A 16,906-nucleotide genomic window follows, 5' to 3' on the forward strand; every position below is an offset into this window, starting at 1 on the left:
GTACTATTGTGCACCTTTTGACTAAAGCATAAAACTTCGCATGTTTGTTCTCCGTAAAATTTTCAGATGTAGAGGCATTTCATATATGACCTCTGGTGACATTTGAAAGATCAGTTACCTTCACATACTCTACTTATAACAACTGTTCTTGGGAACACCACTTTCATATGACCCAAGTCCGAGTCATAGGTCTTCAGGCCATGATGAAAATAATGATCAGGTGTAGAAAAAATCGTATTCGACCTTTTTTTGACTTTACAGAGGTCAATGACCTTTGTGTACCGTATTTATCATTATTTAAATGATTAACTCTTCTAAATGTTAAAAGTCTAAATGTTAGGTGTTCCTGCTATGAAAGAGATGTCCTTCAAGAATTTATCAAAATTTGTTTGCCCTATTTATATATATATATTAAGATTTACTATTCAAAACCCCACGTTTTCATGACCCGGGTCTAAAAGTTGGCTCTTCGTGCCATCAAAAAATTTCAGATGCGCGGACATCATATCTGAACTTTGGTATCCATGAGGAGGACAACAAATTGTGTATACCTTATTTGTGGCTATTTTTTATATTTTTTCGTCAAACGCCAATTTTTCGTGCCCAAGCTGAGTGCAAAAGAACAGCATTGCACGTACTATTCAACGGTCATTTTATGAATTCAAACCGAACACAAACAACTGGGGTGACATTTGACCTCCATTTCTCTTTTAGTATTGGCAGACGCAACATGATGCGACTTGAATAGAAGGCTTTGAGACAATGGAATATGTACAAATGTACAGAACGTCACAGTCATCATAATCAGTGTCGTCATCGTCAACATAGCACAGGCTTCTGCCCTCAAAACTCTTCAAAATGTTCAGAAAGAGACCCTAATTGATACCGAAAGAACTGATTTGAAATGTTCTGCCGAATGCCGTTTTACAGTGGTGGAATGGCGGAGAGGGAGTCGGGTCACGCCCCAATTGAGTCCTTTATCCCCTCCCCCACGTGTGCTCCCCAATCCTACACAACCCCTAAAAATGTTGTGGAGAAAGAAATTAGTGTTTAATTTGTGAAACTCATTGCGTGCTTCTACTGCAAAAGAAGCCACCTAAGTGGCCTCCCCAATGCTAACACTGACAAAATGACAAGTTTTACAAAATAAATTGTAGTGACAGCCATCACCCCCCCCCCCCCCCCCCCGGCTACGCGCCGTACAAACTGAATTTTCCCATGTACGTCGTGTACACAGAGCAGAATTACCATTCGTACATATGGATTATTAATTGGCCATAATTCCAAAACCCTTTGACCTATAGTAATGACATTTCTTGGGTATGTTTATATTGAGTTGCGGCATGCATGTACCGAGTTTCAAAATTGTTCGTCACTCGATGGCCGAGATCTAAGGGGCGGGGAATCTCCCCCCCCCCCCCACGGCTGAGAGATAACCCGGCCCTTTTAGGGTTAACTGTACTTTAATGGAAAGGACGTGATTGATCATTTCTATATATGTAGTGAAGCTTTTAATGTAAAGTTTGTGCATGTTACAAATTTATAATGTGTCAGGTGCTGTTTAAAGTCCCAGATTCTAATTTGCCTTAATAATTGTTTATTGTAGTCATTTTTTTTCGTCGGAGGGTCTTCTGTATATCTACCTTAACCGGGCAGGATAAACGTGCATCTTCCTCCTTCGCAATTTGAGACTGAGAATACGGTTCGATAGTCCAAATGGGCAATACGGTTCGTCAGTCGGACACTTCGGTCTATCGGACCTTACTGTTGATTCGGACTATCGTACCTTTGTCGATTCGGACTGTCGGACCTTATTGTCGATTCGGACTATCGGACCTTATTGTCGATTCGGACTATCGGACCTTATTGTCTTTCCGGACTATCAGACCTTATTGTCAATTCGGAATAATGAACCTTCGGACTATTGAACCTTATTTTCGTTTCGGATTATTGGACCTTCGAACTAATTAACCTTATTCTAAATTCGGACTACCGAACTTTCGGATAAATGAACCTTCGGACTAATGAACCTTCGGATTAATGAACCTTCTGGCTATTGCATCAAATGTTTGGATTAACGAACCTTGTTTCATTTTCAGGCTATAACGAACCCCCTCTTATGGGAATTGTGTGCATTCGGACTATCGAACCTTTGGACTAAAGAACCTTCTGACTATCGGACCTTCGGACTATTGGGCGGTCCCCGTTGATCCGTCGCAAATTGAAGTAATTTTTTGTAAGGATATTAAGTCCAATTTTCAGTCCAGGAAAGTTAGTTCTGTTTAAAATAGGAGCATGTCGAAACTACACTTTCAAACTCAAAAACTTTAGTACACGAAAACAAAGAAATTACATGTACTTCACAAGGATACAAATTCATACATGTGTGAGTGTTTATGGCAAACATTATAAAGGTTATTGACAAAAAAAATCGGCTAACTATTATTTTTCATTATTCAACATACAGGGAAATTAATTCGATGCCGACCAGAAACTCAAGGGACACAACCAGGCGGGTTAATTACCGGGGCCTGACAATTTGAAGGAAGGCCGGTTACTTGTGGTGATTGCCGATTTTCCGAGGAATTGTTACACCATCCTGTTCATTTATTAAAAAGACATACCAGCCTATTATTTTTTTTCCAAACCTTAGAAGGCCCTATGTCCCTGGGAAGGTCCAAAGTCCCTGGGCAGCCCAGGGTTTTGTGCGTAAACTCTAAATGACCAAACGCATCCTGGCTGTTTTGTTCATGACGCAAAAAATACCGGTATCTCAGATTGCAGTGGGAGTCTCAGATTGCAGTGGGAGTGTTTTTAATGGCGAATTTATAATGGTTTTTAAAGCATTTGGTGACATAAAATGATGTGACTGGTTCATGAATGTACTATATACAAGGCAACGTTAAACGTAGTTGATGTGAGAGTCCAACCTGTTTTTTACAGGTTACCTTTTAGGAAGTGTTCTTAATTGAAACGTCATTTTTTTCAAATAAATTATAGGTACTTTTATGTTAATAAAGTTAAAAAAGGGAATTTATTCCATTCTCAATTGTAAAGATGCATATCCCGTGCTGTTCGATCAAAGGCATTATTTTCTCTTCACATTTTTTTTCTATTTGTATAAAGTATGTTTTGTTTTAACAAAAAAAAAACCTACATTCCGATTATGGGCGTCTGCAATCCTCTGAAATAGGAAATAGGAATATTTTCCGTTCAAATACACCTTCTGGCAGCAATAACTCAATTTTTGGGAAGAATGGATATAATAACTAAAAGTCGATGGATTTCTTTAGTTCGATGTCTTATTCATTAGCAATTAAACAAATCAAAAATATTTTCGACATGAAACTCGAAAAAAAAAAACCACGGCGATTGACTCACAGTAAGAGCATGTATAAAGGCTTGGACTAGAATGTGGTACAGTTTTTGTTCATTTTCTGTTGCCTCCTACCGGATTTCCTTAGCAACATGAACATTTTGAATGCCCCATTACATATGCGTGTACGTGACATGTGATGCCCTATGGATATATATATATATGCCCTATGGATATATATATATATATATATACGTTTACGGACACGAACGTTTTTCGTGAATGCCGAAACTCTCCATTATCACATACGTAAAGGGCATGTACATAATTAGACAGTACGAAGAATAATAAACTAACGCTTTCACGCACTCTGCTTAACTCAAGAAATGTGGGGTGTATTTATGTTATATCCAATTCCCTGTAAGCCTCGCTATAAACTTGTTGCTATTCCTCTAATCAAACTTTCAAAGGTTTGTAAATTGATAAGTAAAGTATATCATGTGTATATCTTTAACATCCATTGCGCGTCTCTAGCTACGGTATTTGTGTTGATAACGATTTGGTTTCTACAAGTAGGCTTAGGCCTTATGTATAACATTTAATTCGAACAAAAGGAATTTGTTATTACCGTGTTCATCAAATCGGCATGGGTAGGTTCCTCCTTATTCAGCAATTAATTATCCAGTCCCGAACCAAAATGTGCACTGCTTCGTTAATGGTGGATAGATATCAATTGTAGAGAACATTGAGGCGGAAGTAGCTGCGTGATTATCAAAAGTCCGATTTGCTCAAGCCAACTACAAAACAGAACTTGTTGAGGGCGCACTGAAAGTGCCATTGTGCAATCATTGTGCAAACCAAGCTTACTTGGCGCATTGGCCAAGTGCAACTGGGCAATTGACATTGACCACTGGAAGCGTCGATCTACTTATCGAAAAAAAACATCGCCCTTAGGCCAAAAAAAAAAGTCTCCGGTTTCTGGTATGCGCGCGCGTCGCCGTAACCATGCGCGTCGTCAAAATAAAAAAGTTTTTTTTTTCAATAAAAGATGATGTCTCAAAACCGCCAAACTCACTTGTTTGACTGAAATCCTGCTGCTGCACAATTTCAACGTGTTTTTAGATGGGGTTATGATCGAGAATAAGCTTTATGTGGCCACTCTGGTCTCCCATAATATTGGCACTAAGTTTAGTCGGGCACCATTTGCAGTCATCAGCCTACATTTGAAGCAAAAAAAGCAGGTTAAAAAAAAAAAAGCCGCGTCGCCGCACCACTTTTTGGGCAAGCTCCATACCAGAAACCGGAGACTTATTTTTTGGCCTTATCATACTTGACCATAATTGCTCTACCCAAAACACCTGTACTGCTACTCCACCTTGGCCTTCTAGAATCGAAGATTTAAGAGGTCATCATTAATAGCTGAGATCCTCAGATTATTTGGGGGACTTTTGGCAACTTAAGCAAATGTACCAAACTTGGTGGCTAGATTTTAACAGTGCTGTGTACTTTAATAGCATCAACATGAATTTGGTGCCGGTGGCTAGGGCGGAGTATAGGGCCTACGGAACACGTGACTATAGGGCATACGAAACACTTCATTCGGGCCTGTTGCACCTGAAGCTTATTAAGTTGAGATTGGAACATCTAGTGACTGATGTCCGCATTGGGAGGGGGGGGGACGGGGTTGCTTAATGCAAACTAGATCGAGAGCGAAGAAGAGGAACTGGGCGTTTAAAAAAAGAAGAGCAACTAAAAAAAAACAGTTAAAAACACACACACACACACAAAATACGTTACGCAACAGAGCGCACTGCATGCACCGTCGCTCTACAACGGAAAGGACAAAACCCGTCAACAATAATTGAAACCAATTCAAGGATGATTAAATCCTTGCTGGTTCATGTGCCAATTCTTTTTGCACCCGACTTCACTAAGTCATTCATGTTAGCAGCAAGGGCGGATCCAGTACACACTTTTTTTTTGGGGGGGGGGGCTTGTGATGTTGGAGTTGGGTCAGTGTTGTGCCAAGAAGACGATCTTGAAGTATGTCATCCAATTTGTTACCGGTATTTCTCGAAAACAATTAACTCCCCATCAGAGAAATTATTCAACTATCGAGAAAGAAGCCAGACGTTATTAGATGGCATTACATGTAATGATTTTTCATGTATACCAAATGTTACGAATCAATTAAATTATTCAGAATAACACATCCGCCGTAAATATCAGTGTGAACTTACCATAGTTTTAATATGAATATGATTGTAGGCACTGTATCAATTTAACATGTGCTTAGAGATAAAATATACTTATTTAGCATTTAAAAAGTTTATGTGATAAACGTAAATGACAGGTATACATGTATGTCGTATTTAAATTAATACGAAAATTTATAAGTAAAAGCAACCCGGCCTCCTACGTTCTCTTCAGTTCACCGGGCATTCACTCTTAACTAGTTACGTAAGCATCGGCTGATTTCTCAATTAATGATTGTATACAAAAACCACTAATACTTGATTATTACTCTCACTCTGCTTTTGATTGACTCTGAATCATGATCAAAAGTCGTGAACCTTAATTTCTCTGCACGGAAATCATTGTTTCCTCGCCTTATTAATTGGTGGTTTTTCAATATATCCCTTCCTTTTTGGCTTACCGTTTGTTCTTCCAATTTTATTTGTTTTGCTGCCGTGTGTGACGTACTTATAAGCTTTTAGTTGTGTGTGTCTACACACAACAATATCAAAACTTGGTAGCCTAAGCCAGTTTTGTTTGAGTTTAAAGTACAAACAATCTTAATGTACCGTGTCATTATTACTTCTTAAATACTTAAATAGTATACGTCTCCCATTTTACTTTTCTTCTCTTACGTTTTTAATAAACAAAAACGTCTTTATTCTTTTCACTTTTCATCGTATGTTTTCTACGCAAGTTTTATTTCTGGAAGTGCGTTTGTTTTGTAACTGGGAAATCAGAAATTACAAACACAAATTAAATATAGGTTTCCCCGGCCAATTTCTTCAAATGTTCATTCACTTCTGAAAATTGGTTATTCAATTTCGTCTGAATTTGAGGATTGCTCTGAACACGCGTTTAATTTCGCTACCAGAACATTCAATTCTATTTCAGTTCAAGTAAGTGATTGATCAGCACCTTTCGTTTATGTTCATTCAGATTCGTTTACAAGACTTCTTTTTCGCTTTTAGAGGGCGATTTCAAACATTGACCATTCTATTTCACTTTAATTTTAATGTTCTGTGATGTAATCTGCTATTTTGAATGAGTAAAATGTACTTTTAATTGCACATTCACGAAATTGTATTCAAGACCTCCGCGCAAAAAAAGGCATGCTTGCGTAAATGAATGCAAAGGTAACGTAGTTGGCCGTCTGTTTCTCAAAACCGAATGCACGGACAATAAAAGTGATTGAACTGTCGTTGAATTAAAATGGGATTAAGACATGCATTCAAATTCAAACAAAAACAAATGACCGATTTTCAGAATTCGAAATTGGTCGGGAAACCTATATATCATATAAAACACAAACCAAGCAAGAACCAAAGTCATGTGATGCCGCAATAAATGAGTTGCATTTTACCAAAACATCGTTTAAATGAGGGAATACTGACCGACCACCGAAAGCTGTTTTCAATTCAGATCAACTGGTATACAACTGTAGATAACTGACAATAAAATAATATTTCATTGAAAAATGATATTAATTAAATTTTCATGACCACTTTTTTCAAAAGTTACGAATAGGTGTTTGTAGGAATTATAACCCAAGGCTCACATGAAACTAATTAAATATTATAAAAACCAAGTAAGAATAAAGTATATACCACATGATAGGATAATTAAGGATGAACGAAACGAGAGCGTATGTTTCAGCAGTCTTACAACAATTTACATCAGGGTCATATACTGTGAAATGTGTTGTAAGAAAGATCAGGAGCAAAATTCAAATGGCTAAGCAAAGAGCTATTTACAATTATCAAAACGCATTCAAACAAAATAAACATTCATATCGCAAATATTTTTTCCAGAAAATTATTTACAAAAAAAAGACCCATTTTGAGTATTTCAAAAGATTTCTCCTCGTGGTCGTTTCGACTTCTGACTTAAAAATGAAAGACTGAATTCATCTCCTCTGAATACGTTGTACTCTATAAAATATTAACAAGTATATGCAACAAAACGGTTGAAAGTGTTTTCTACAAACATCGGACGAAATAAAAACAGAACTCATTTTTTATAGACTCTCTGGCCAAACAGCTGAATGAAATATGCTCAAATCTGGAAACTTAAATCGGAAAAGTTACAAATCTAGTTATTTGTTTTAGAGATTAATTTCACCTACATCAAATGGGAACCCGGCCAATACGCTCAACGTGCATCTATTTCTCCACGTATATTTAAATTTTACCTATCGGCTTTCATAATCACTTGTTTATTGGAAAGTTCGTATGGGATTCAGTTTATACTGCCACCTTATGAAAGGCCCTAGCCAAATTTTTAAAATTAAAAATTAAATGAGGTATGGAACAACCTTTGCTCACTTTCTCGTGGTTTTTTTAATGTTCTTAATGCTAGAATCACAGTCATAAATGAGTTCACCATGATTTGGAGGAAAAAAGTCAATTTATAGATATAAAAACGTTTCTCTTCAGGCAAGTTTCAACTACAAACTCGCCAATATTCAATAGCATTGGTTCACATTACATGTATACATTAAAGTATAACGACTGGAAGATTTCAAATTATCAGTGACTAAGTTTTCGTGAGAATAGGCATGACATTGTTTAGATTTTTGTCTGCATTTAGACTTTTGAATCTAAGAGAAATACATTACCAGAAAAGAAAGAAATACAACTATTAATCCATGAAGGTTTTTTTTATTGACAATCTCATCCATGAAGAAATATAAGCCTAATCACGTTATTCCCCAGGCAGTATATATGCATAACGATAACGACATTTTTCAACATTTAATGTAGCATAATAATATGCCCTTGCCAGAATATGTTCGTTATTTACAATATTCACAGTTTTCATCACTAAGTCTTTTCTGAAACAGTGTCTGAAATGTGATGTTTTCTTCTATCTCTACTGTCTATATATATCTGTACTTTTGTCTTCGCAGTTTTCCATTCTGTACAAAACGTGGTATATCGTCTATGTTGCATGTTTCCACCTCGTAGGCCCTATGGTATTTCAGAATATTTCCTTTTTTAAAGTATACATCAGGTTCAGTTCTGTGGAAAGAGGATTATGTATTGGTTTGTTTCTAGCACGCTGCGTGATATCATCATGGTGTTGAAGGTTTGATTGCTCCTTCGCTTTGATTGGAAGATTACAAGCAAACTTAATTGTCTCGTTATTTTGTCACTGTATTCGTGTCTGAGCCGTTCATATAATTGTTGGCCCTTTTTGGTTATCCCGTCTTATGCTTAGACCAACGCGAAGCCTCTGGAGGTATGTCAACTCTTCCACATACTGCAACCACGAATCTGACTCTTCTAGGCCACTGTTCCCCAAAAGATCAAGGTCGGTCAAGTTTGGCATACACTCTGCGCATTCTGCAATGCATCTCACGTCGTCCGACTCAGGTGAGCATCTGCTCATGTCAAGACTCTGAATCTGTTTCATCAAACGCAGGTTGCGGTGCCAGTACCAACCTGATCCGCCCAATGCCTCATTGCCACTGAGGATCAAGTCAGTCAAATCAGTCATAGCACCCAAGGCCGGCGCAATGTGTTCAACATCTTTACACTGCAGTGAGCAATCTTTCAAGGTCAGCCTTTGTACCTGTTTTATTTGTGAAAACTGATGGGACCACAACTTAGCTGACCCACCCAGCGGTTTATTACCGAATAGGTTAAGGTCAGTCAGTCTAGGCATGTCACTCACGGAGGAAGCAATGTGTTCAATGTCTGAGGCTTGCAGGTTGCAGATCGCTATGCTAAGTGTTTTGAGGTGTATCAGGGGTTTCAGATGAGGTGCCCACTGCATCGCTTGGCCACCCAGCTTTTCAGAGCGATATATGAATAGTTCAACTAAGCCCACGTCGCAATTCAGTGACAGTAACATTCTGTTCAGATTAGACTGATCCAAGGGGCAGCTGCACAGAAACAGTTGTGTGAGATGTTTCATGTGGCTCAGAGCAAAGTCCAAGGAATTCACCGAATGAATCTGACAAAGAAGAATGCATTTGACGTGCGCCAGCAATTCCTCACGTTTCCTTGACCGACAGACGATCTGCAGAAGGTGAACTAGGCTTTTAAAATCTTCGGTGTTGCTTATGTGGATGTCCGACGGGATCATTTTGTTTATTTCGGGTACAAGTGGCATTTTATTTGAGTCACTGTCAAACAAACAACTTCGACAGAGTGCTGCCATTTCATCGAAAACTGGATATTTTTGCAAAGCATTATCCAATTGTTCTAAGACTGCGACCAAACACTGCTCACTTTCACCGGAACAAAAACGAAGTAGGTATTTCAGAGAGTTAATCCTTGTAACTGATGCGCACAATTTTTCTAATGATTTTTTGAACTCGTTCTGCTGATTTGAAGCTTGTAAATTCCCCAAGTAGGCTGCTGCACAATATTCTTGAATTACCTTATGCACAAATTGTGTATTCTTGTGAGACCTCAGGGTTCGGACAACCCGATACTGTGTTAGAATACCTGCCTTTAGTGCGACTTTTAGCGCATTTGGGTCAAACTCATCTTCTTGAAATGACAGTTTCAGGTCGTCATCGAGGAGACCACTCAGAGCAGTTTTTCCTATTTCGAGGAAAACCCTACGTCTTTCTGCATCTGGTAAGTCTGCTACAACTGGCTTTCTCGTGAACATGTACTCAACTGCCTTTTCAAAGAGGCTTGGTGTTTTCTCTGGAAGTGTTCCATTCTTCCTCCACAACATGCACATTAGCATCAGCAGCATTGGTTTTTTCGCCATATCGCGCAGCGCGGAGGAATCATCAATGGTTATCATAAGTCGTTTTCCATTATGGGGATCCTCATCATCATGGAAAAACTTCTGGACATACTCCTTTACTTCATCTTGAGCAAAGCCCATGACCTCCACATGTATGCAAGGATTTTGTATCAGCGATCCTGTCTTAAGTCTGTTCAGATGAGAGGGGCGGGTTGTAACACCAAAGAAACATCCCCGATATTTTGAATTATTTAGTGCCTTTAGGATTGAACCAAATCGAGCTCTTTCAAGGGTTTTCGTTCCTAACTCATCAAAACCATCCAAAAGGACAAGTACTTCGCTTTCGTTGTCTTTAATGATTGTGTCCAGTTCATCGCTTGATACCCCCGAATTACCAAGGAGCTGATTATCTATCGAATCCAACAAGTCTGAACTTTGGTCAAGGGCACCCATCCGTAGCACAAAAACAAGTTTGAACCTAGCGAGAACCACACTTGACCCTTCGGCCCAATCATAAGCTATCTTATCAATAATAGTTGACTTCCCTGCACCGCCTTCGCCGATGAAAATAACGCGCCTAATGATAACTGCCTCACTTGTCTTTGCTTGAAATATTCTGTTATACTCAGTTGAATTTATTATTTCTTCATTTTTCTGTTCACATCCATATACTACCTCTGCAGTGTCTTTTATGATCAATTGTAATTTTGTGTGTATGCGCTTCGTATGTATGGTACAACCACCATGATTCTTGTACCATTCCACTAAATCCGCTCTAATCTTGTTTAAGGCTTCCCTCGAATTTGGAGGACGTTGTGATTGCTCTTCTACGGATATATAAAAAAGAATATGAACTTTAATAAACAATTGCAGTTGCCGCTTGTAGTGAAAAGAAGTTAGGTATTTCGTGAGGAAATGCACTTCATGCGATTCACTATGCGTTGGTAACGCATTATAATTTGTTTGTGGCAAGCGAACTGAATCCTATAAATAGTTTGGTCCGTGCATTTTATAAAATCTAATCAACTTAGCCCTCTTACTTAAAAATCACACTCGGAAATAAACAGTATGCAATGTGAGTACCTACCTGTGGTTCTAGGATTGAAAATCGAATGGTCAACTTGTCCGAAAATAACTGGACCGTTTGAATACTGGACAACCACTGTTGAATAAATATAAAATGAACAAGCAGTGGCATATGCCGAAGTAATAAACAAAACAACTAGACAATCAAATTTACCCCATCTCAATCAGTTTTACTGCCTTACATGAAGCGGAGTAATAATTGTGTTGCTTTAAATAAAAACAAAATGCACACAAAGCAAACAATTATTTACCTTGACTGGCACCTGGAGATAAGGGTTCTGGACTTGCGGCTTGGTTAGCAGTGTTGTCCATTGATGTATGAGGGTAAGGCACGGCACTACTATCACTGCTTTGATGTCCGTTGTCGGCTGGATAATTATAAGGTGAACAACTCTTACTGATAGCATAAACAAGCTGCTAAGTTTTTGGTTAAAACTGTCGCGAACTATGCAGACTAGTATGCGTGTCTATAGACCTTTATCATGCTGCCACCATTTTAGTCGTATTCCTTGTATCCAATAACAGTATGATATTGTTCGTGCAAAAAGCAACCAGACTCTTTTCCTTCCAGATCCAACCTTGCTTATATTGATTTGAATGGCAAAAGAGTCAAGATGGCCGCAACATGATAATGGTCTTTTCTTTACCAGAACAATATGTAATGTAGAAAATAGTGTGAATGTGCGTGACCCACTTGGTAACCAGTGGCGTATCCAGCTTTTGGTGTCAGGGAGGGGCGGGGCGGTTGGCAACCGCAACCGCACATCTGTGTCAAAATGTAGACATTATTTTGTTTCAGGCCTTAATTAGCCTCCGTAAAATCAAAAAGCCGGGGGTTCCCATTTACCAAATGGGGGCGCCCTTCAAAACTGACCATTATTATGCTTATTGGAAAATGTATGCCAATTTTCACGGCGCATTGCAATGCTTTAAGGAGTCAGAACTCTTTAACATGTTATGGAAATAGTTACTGAAAAAAAAATATCTTTTAAAAATATCCTCAAGGGGATACGCCACTGAGGGTGACAGCTTAAGTCATGCGCTGCCTTAGCTTGCCTGGTGTGAAGTAGATTTTGTTTGCTCGCCTCGTTTGATATAGTAAGCCCAATAGTGGAAATTAAACAAGGGATCTTCCCATGATGCAATAATTACCTGGTTCAAATACCCGGCATGCCTGCTCGTAGCTACTATGCGGTATGTTCACCTGGATGGCCAAGGTGCTGCTGCTCTCTGGTGTCAATTCTTCAGTGATGAACGTTTGGGTCAGTTCCTTCGCTAGGTCGTTGGAGGTGTACGAAGCCCATAGCTTGTCCAAACCCTCACGGCTGTTAACACGCGCGATCAATTTGACCCATCCATCCTCCACACTGTCAACCTTTATTATAGTTAGCCCTAAACATTCCTGGGATATAGACCTCAGATATCCTTCTTCTTCTCTTAGCCACTTTAAATCCACAATAGCCCTTAAAATCCGTGTCAAGAAAACGTCTTCGTTTTCATCTCTTGTTACACGTGCTAACACTGGTACCTCTGCCGAAGAAAAAATTCCACCGAGACACCAGTAACTCCACCGAGAAAGAATTGTCCTTGACCTCACACAAGGGTTATAATGTCTGTTTTTTTTCTCTTGCATCTATAAGAAATAATGCATGGTGCTGCTTGTACTGTTTTGAACATTTCCATGTACTAATAGTGAAATTGAAAATAATTATGCTAATTTTTTCTACGTAATTCGAGAATAAGGGGGGGGGGATGGGGAAGACTTAAATCAAAATATTCCTATGCCGTGGGAATTCGAAAAGCAGGGCGGGAGTAGGATAAGAAGGGGAGGAAGGGGGATTGCTGGACAGCAAATGACACTAGGTGGCGCTGTTCATGGTGATTCGTTGTTATGTCAAGACATGGCAGTAAGACAATCAGCAAACTCTTCTCACAAATATTTCCAGTGAGCGAATTTGTGGGCTCACAATTTGAACAGAAAACCCCTAATCTGAACAGTGTCTTCCTGAAATGATATCACAGCAACAGCGCCCTCAGTTGTCCGGAAAAGCACGGAAAATTCAAATGTTTAAAGAAGTGCACTTTTCAATAGCATTAAGCAAAAAGGGTTTTAAAAATAGTTTTCATACATTTATAAGTAGAAAGTTGAACAAAATGTGTTCCTGAGAAAAATTGATCACTTGAACCCTTGAAATGTACTCACCACATTCCCTAACACCTCCCATCAGACCAGAAACAAGACGTAGCTCTATGTTGGTATCTTGCTGAATCCCACATTCCTCAAGGGAGACGGCATCATAAAGCTGATAAAAAGAAAAGACAGAAAAGCAGCCAAGACATAATTAGCCCTTCCGATAACACATTTTATCACATAAATGATAACATTCATTATACTCAACGCAACTTTAATTATTGGTTTGAGTAGATAACATTTACAGTGTTGCATTCTTTGTTGATTGATTGTGTGGAAAGTGTTAATTGGTATCACTATATAGAGGTTATTGTTATCACTGCTCATTGTGAAGTTATATGGTGAACAGGGGTATTGCCTAAGGTTTGCCCTACTTTTTTGGTATTCCGGTAAACTTGTAACTTGTATGTGCACAAACCTCCAACGACCGTTGTATTACAAGTTTACCGGAATACATGGTCCTGGGCTTATCACTATCTGAATATATGTTGTGGTCATAGGTATCACTATCTGAATATATGTAGTGGTCATAGGAATCACTATCTAAATATATGTTGTGGTCATGGTCCATTATCTGAATACATGTTGTGGTCTTGAATTAAACATGAAGCTGTGTCACACAACCACGCAACTTAAGTGTTTGTCTACCTTAACTGGAGTTTGAGTATAAACACTGAGATTGGTGCAAGTGACATGAAGCATTTTATTTCTAAAGGAAACATGATTCTTTAAATAAACCTACTTCAATGTTTCTCATGGTGAAAAGATGCTTGTTCTTAAGGTTGACTCCCATTTTGTCTTGCAGTAATTCTTTTAAAGCAGAGATAGTGGTTGATGGATGCAGTTGCAGACATAAAGGAGATCTCAACGGACTATTCACAAAAACCTGGATCAGGCGTCCTCCCTTCTCTTTACTGTAGAAGTAAAAGAATGGCAACGGTACTCGTAGGATGTTTAAAAAACAGCAGATTGTATATATAGGGAGGTATTTCATCCATTTAAAGATATCATTTTTGAAAAGATTGTCAAAAGATATTTTATTCCCAGCGTGTGTTTGGTCTATGTATTCTGTAGGCAACAAGATGGGGGTATCACTTAAGCACGTTACTACTGGTTAGAACTAGAGATTAACTTACTTAGACATTTCATTAAGATGAGGTAACAGTAATTGAGATAAAAAGGGCATTTCATTAACGTTTTCTTATAGAGACGTGACCTGTGAAAAGCTATAAAATGATGACTATAGAAGGGCTAGAAAAGCCTGCTAAAACATTTCAACAAACACTTTACGTGGGAAGTTCTAATTTTCACATGCCAGAGAGAAGTTCTAACAGAACAAAAGAGATCCGTTCACACCTGTCTTTCTGTTCTGTCGATACAGAGGAGGTTTGAGAGTCCGAAGCATTAGCAGATTTCTCTTCCCTCAAACTGTCTGAGCTACATAGAGCAGTGCTTCTCTCTCCTTTACAGTGATTGAACTCCGTGGCAGCCTCCTCCTTTTTTCTTCCTATCAAAATAATAGTATAATACGAACTGATCCCAAGTTAAAAATGTGAAAAGTTGCTTTATTTTATTACCTATGATTTCATTGGTGTTTGTTTGTTGGGGTGTTGGGGTGTTTGTTTGTTGGGGTGTTTGTTTGTTTGTTTGTTTGTTTGTTTGTTGGGGGTGTTGGGGTGTTTTTTGTTTGTTTGCAGACCGTTATCATTTCGCCTTACTATAAGATGCCTCATGCCATTGTGAATTTGACAACATAACATACAACTTCCTAAAGCTATTTGTGCTATTTACCTTTTGCATTCGAGACGTCAGGTACATTAGCGTCTTGGTGCTTCTCGCTAGATTCAACACGGATAGATGGATCAATTTGGAGATTCTTAACACTGGTCTCTTCTTCGGAATGTGTAGGCCCTGTATCAAGATATGTTATTAAACCATTACAATATGTTGTTAAACAATGAATCAGAGGACATTACTTATTTTACCTCTTCTTTTTTAAATTTTCGGAATTCATTGAAGAAAAATCTCTCACGGACTTGTCCAGTCCATATGAACAGTTGTTTTCCACAATCCTGGGAGTTTGTACATATGTAAAGGTGTGTCCGTGTGAAAGAAACATCTGTCTGTAATTTTGGTGGTAAAGTTTAATACTGAGTGGGGGGTGTTGAACGTGTTTCAATATTGTTAAAAACGAAGGTCTTGGTCATCGCCTAGCTATTAGTCTTTACAACAAAGTGAAATATATGCCATCTTATTAAACATCGCAGCATGCTTGGCAGTTATAATGTAAACTAATTTTACCAGCGCTTGATGAAAAGAGCATTACAACTTTTCTTGTGTAACCGTACTTCTTTTGATTGTCGTTGCATGTCGCTGGAGGATTTTGTTCTTTCATCTCGGTCATCATATTGTGGTGTCATTACTCCTTCACTCTCTTGTGTATTTTTATTTTCTTTTTGACAAGAGAGTGAAGAAACAATTTTGCGAGACACAATTTTCATCTACTAAACTTAACGTCCGCATGAGTGTCTTCTTGCCTGTGTCGAGCTTGAGGATGCAGCCCATCTTATTCTCACTGATACACGCTTGAAGAGAATAACAGGAAATATTTTGCTTTCGAAACTGTACACAATCTCGTATTTAACCGAAATGTGAACTTTTATTGAAATTCGTACCTTTTACAGTAGACGAATGAGATTGCCCAGATTTTTCGGGGTATTCAGAATCGTCTTGTCTCTCACAATCAGCTGTTTGGGAGTCTGATTTGCTTTCTTGATCAGCATGTTGAGATGTGGTGTCAGGCATGTTTCGTTTCTGCCCTACAACGTATGGAAATTACAATCGGTATTTTAATGTATTTTTATTACTTGATTCCCTTATATTCCTTATTTATTCCTTGATCTTATATATAGAGTGAGTAAAAAAAACAAATTTTGGGATCATTGCTTTAGTGAAGTTCTGCATCTAACACTTTCAAAATCTTGGATATCTTGGATTAACTTGTTGTAATCTTGGATTACCAAAAGGTAAGTGTTCCTTCAGCAAAACGAAAACAAATCACATAGGGGTGAGTGTGAATGGTTTAAGTTTTGCTGAAAGAACTTACACTTTTTAGTGATACGTGGACAGAACTTTAAAACGGTGGTTTTGTTTAAAATTCCGTAACTCTAAAAGTAGCCCTACATGAGTGATTTGAATGATTCTTGTACTGAAAGGAAATCTATGAATTGGGCTTTCGTGTCTTAGAATTTTGAAGTGCTACATGCAGAACTTCACTAAAACAATAAGTCCCGACATGGAATAATTTGACTCACCCTGTAGAGAAGTTGTGCATTTGTTTCACAAAAAGAGCAAATGTGGTGTTGGGCGTC

The sequence above is a fragment of the Patiria miniata genome, unplaced genomic scaffold (assembly GCF_015706575.1).
Source record: "Patiria miniata isolate m_02_andy unplaced genomic scaffold, ASM1570657v1 HiC_scaffold_9, whole genome shotgun sequence".
Classification (NCBI taxonomy): Eukaryota; Metazoa; Echinodermata; class Asteroidea; order Valvatida; family Asterinidae; genus Patiria; species Patiria miniata.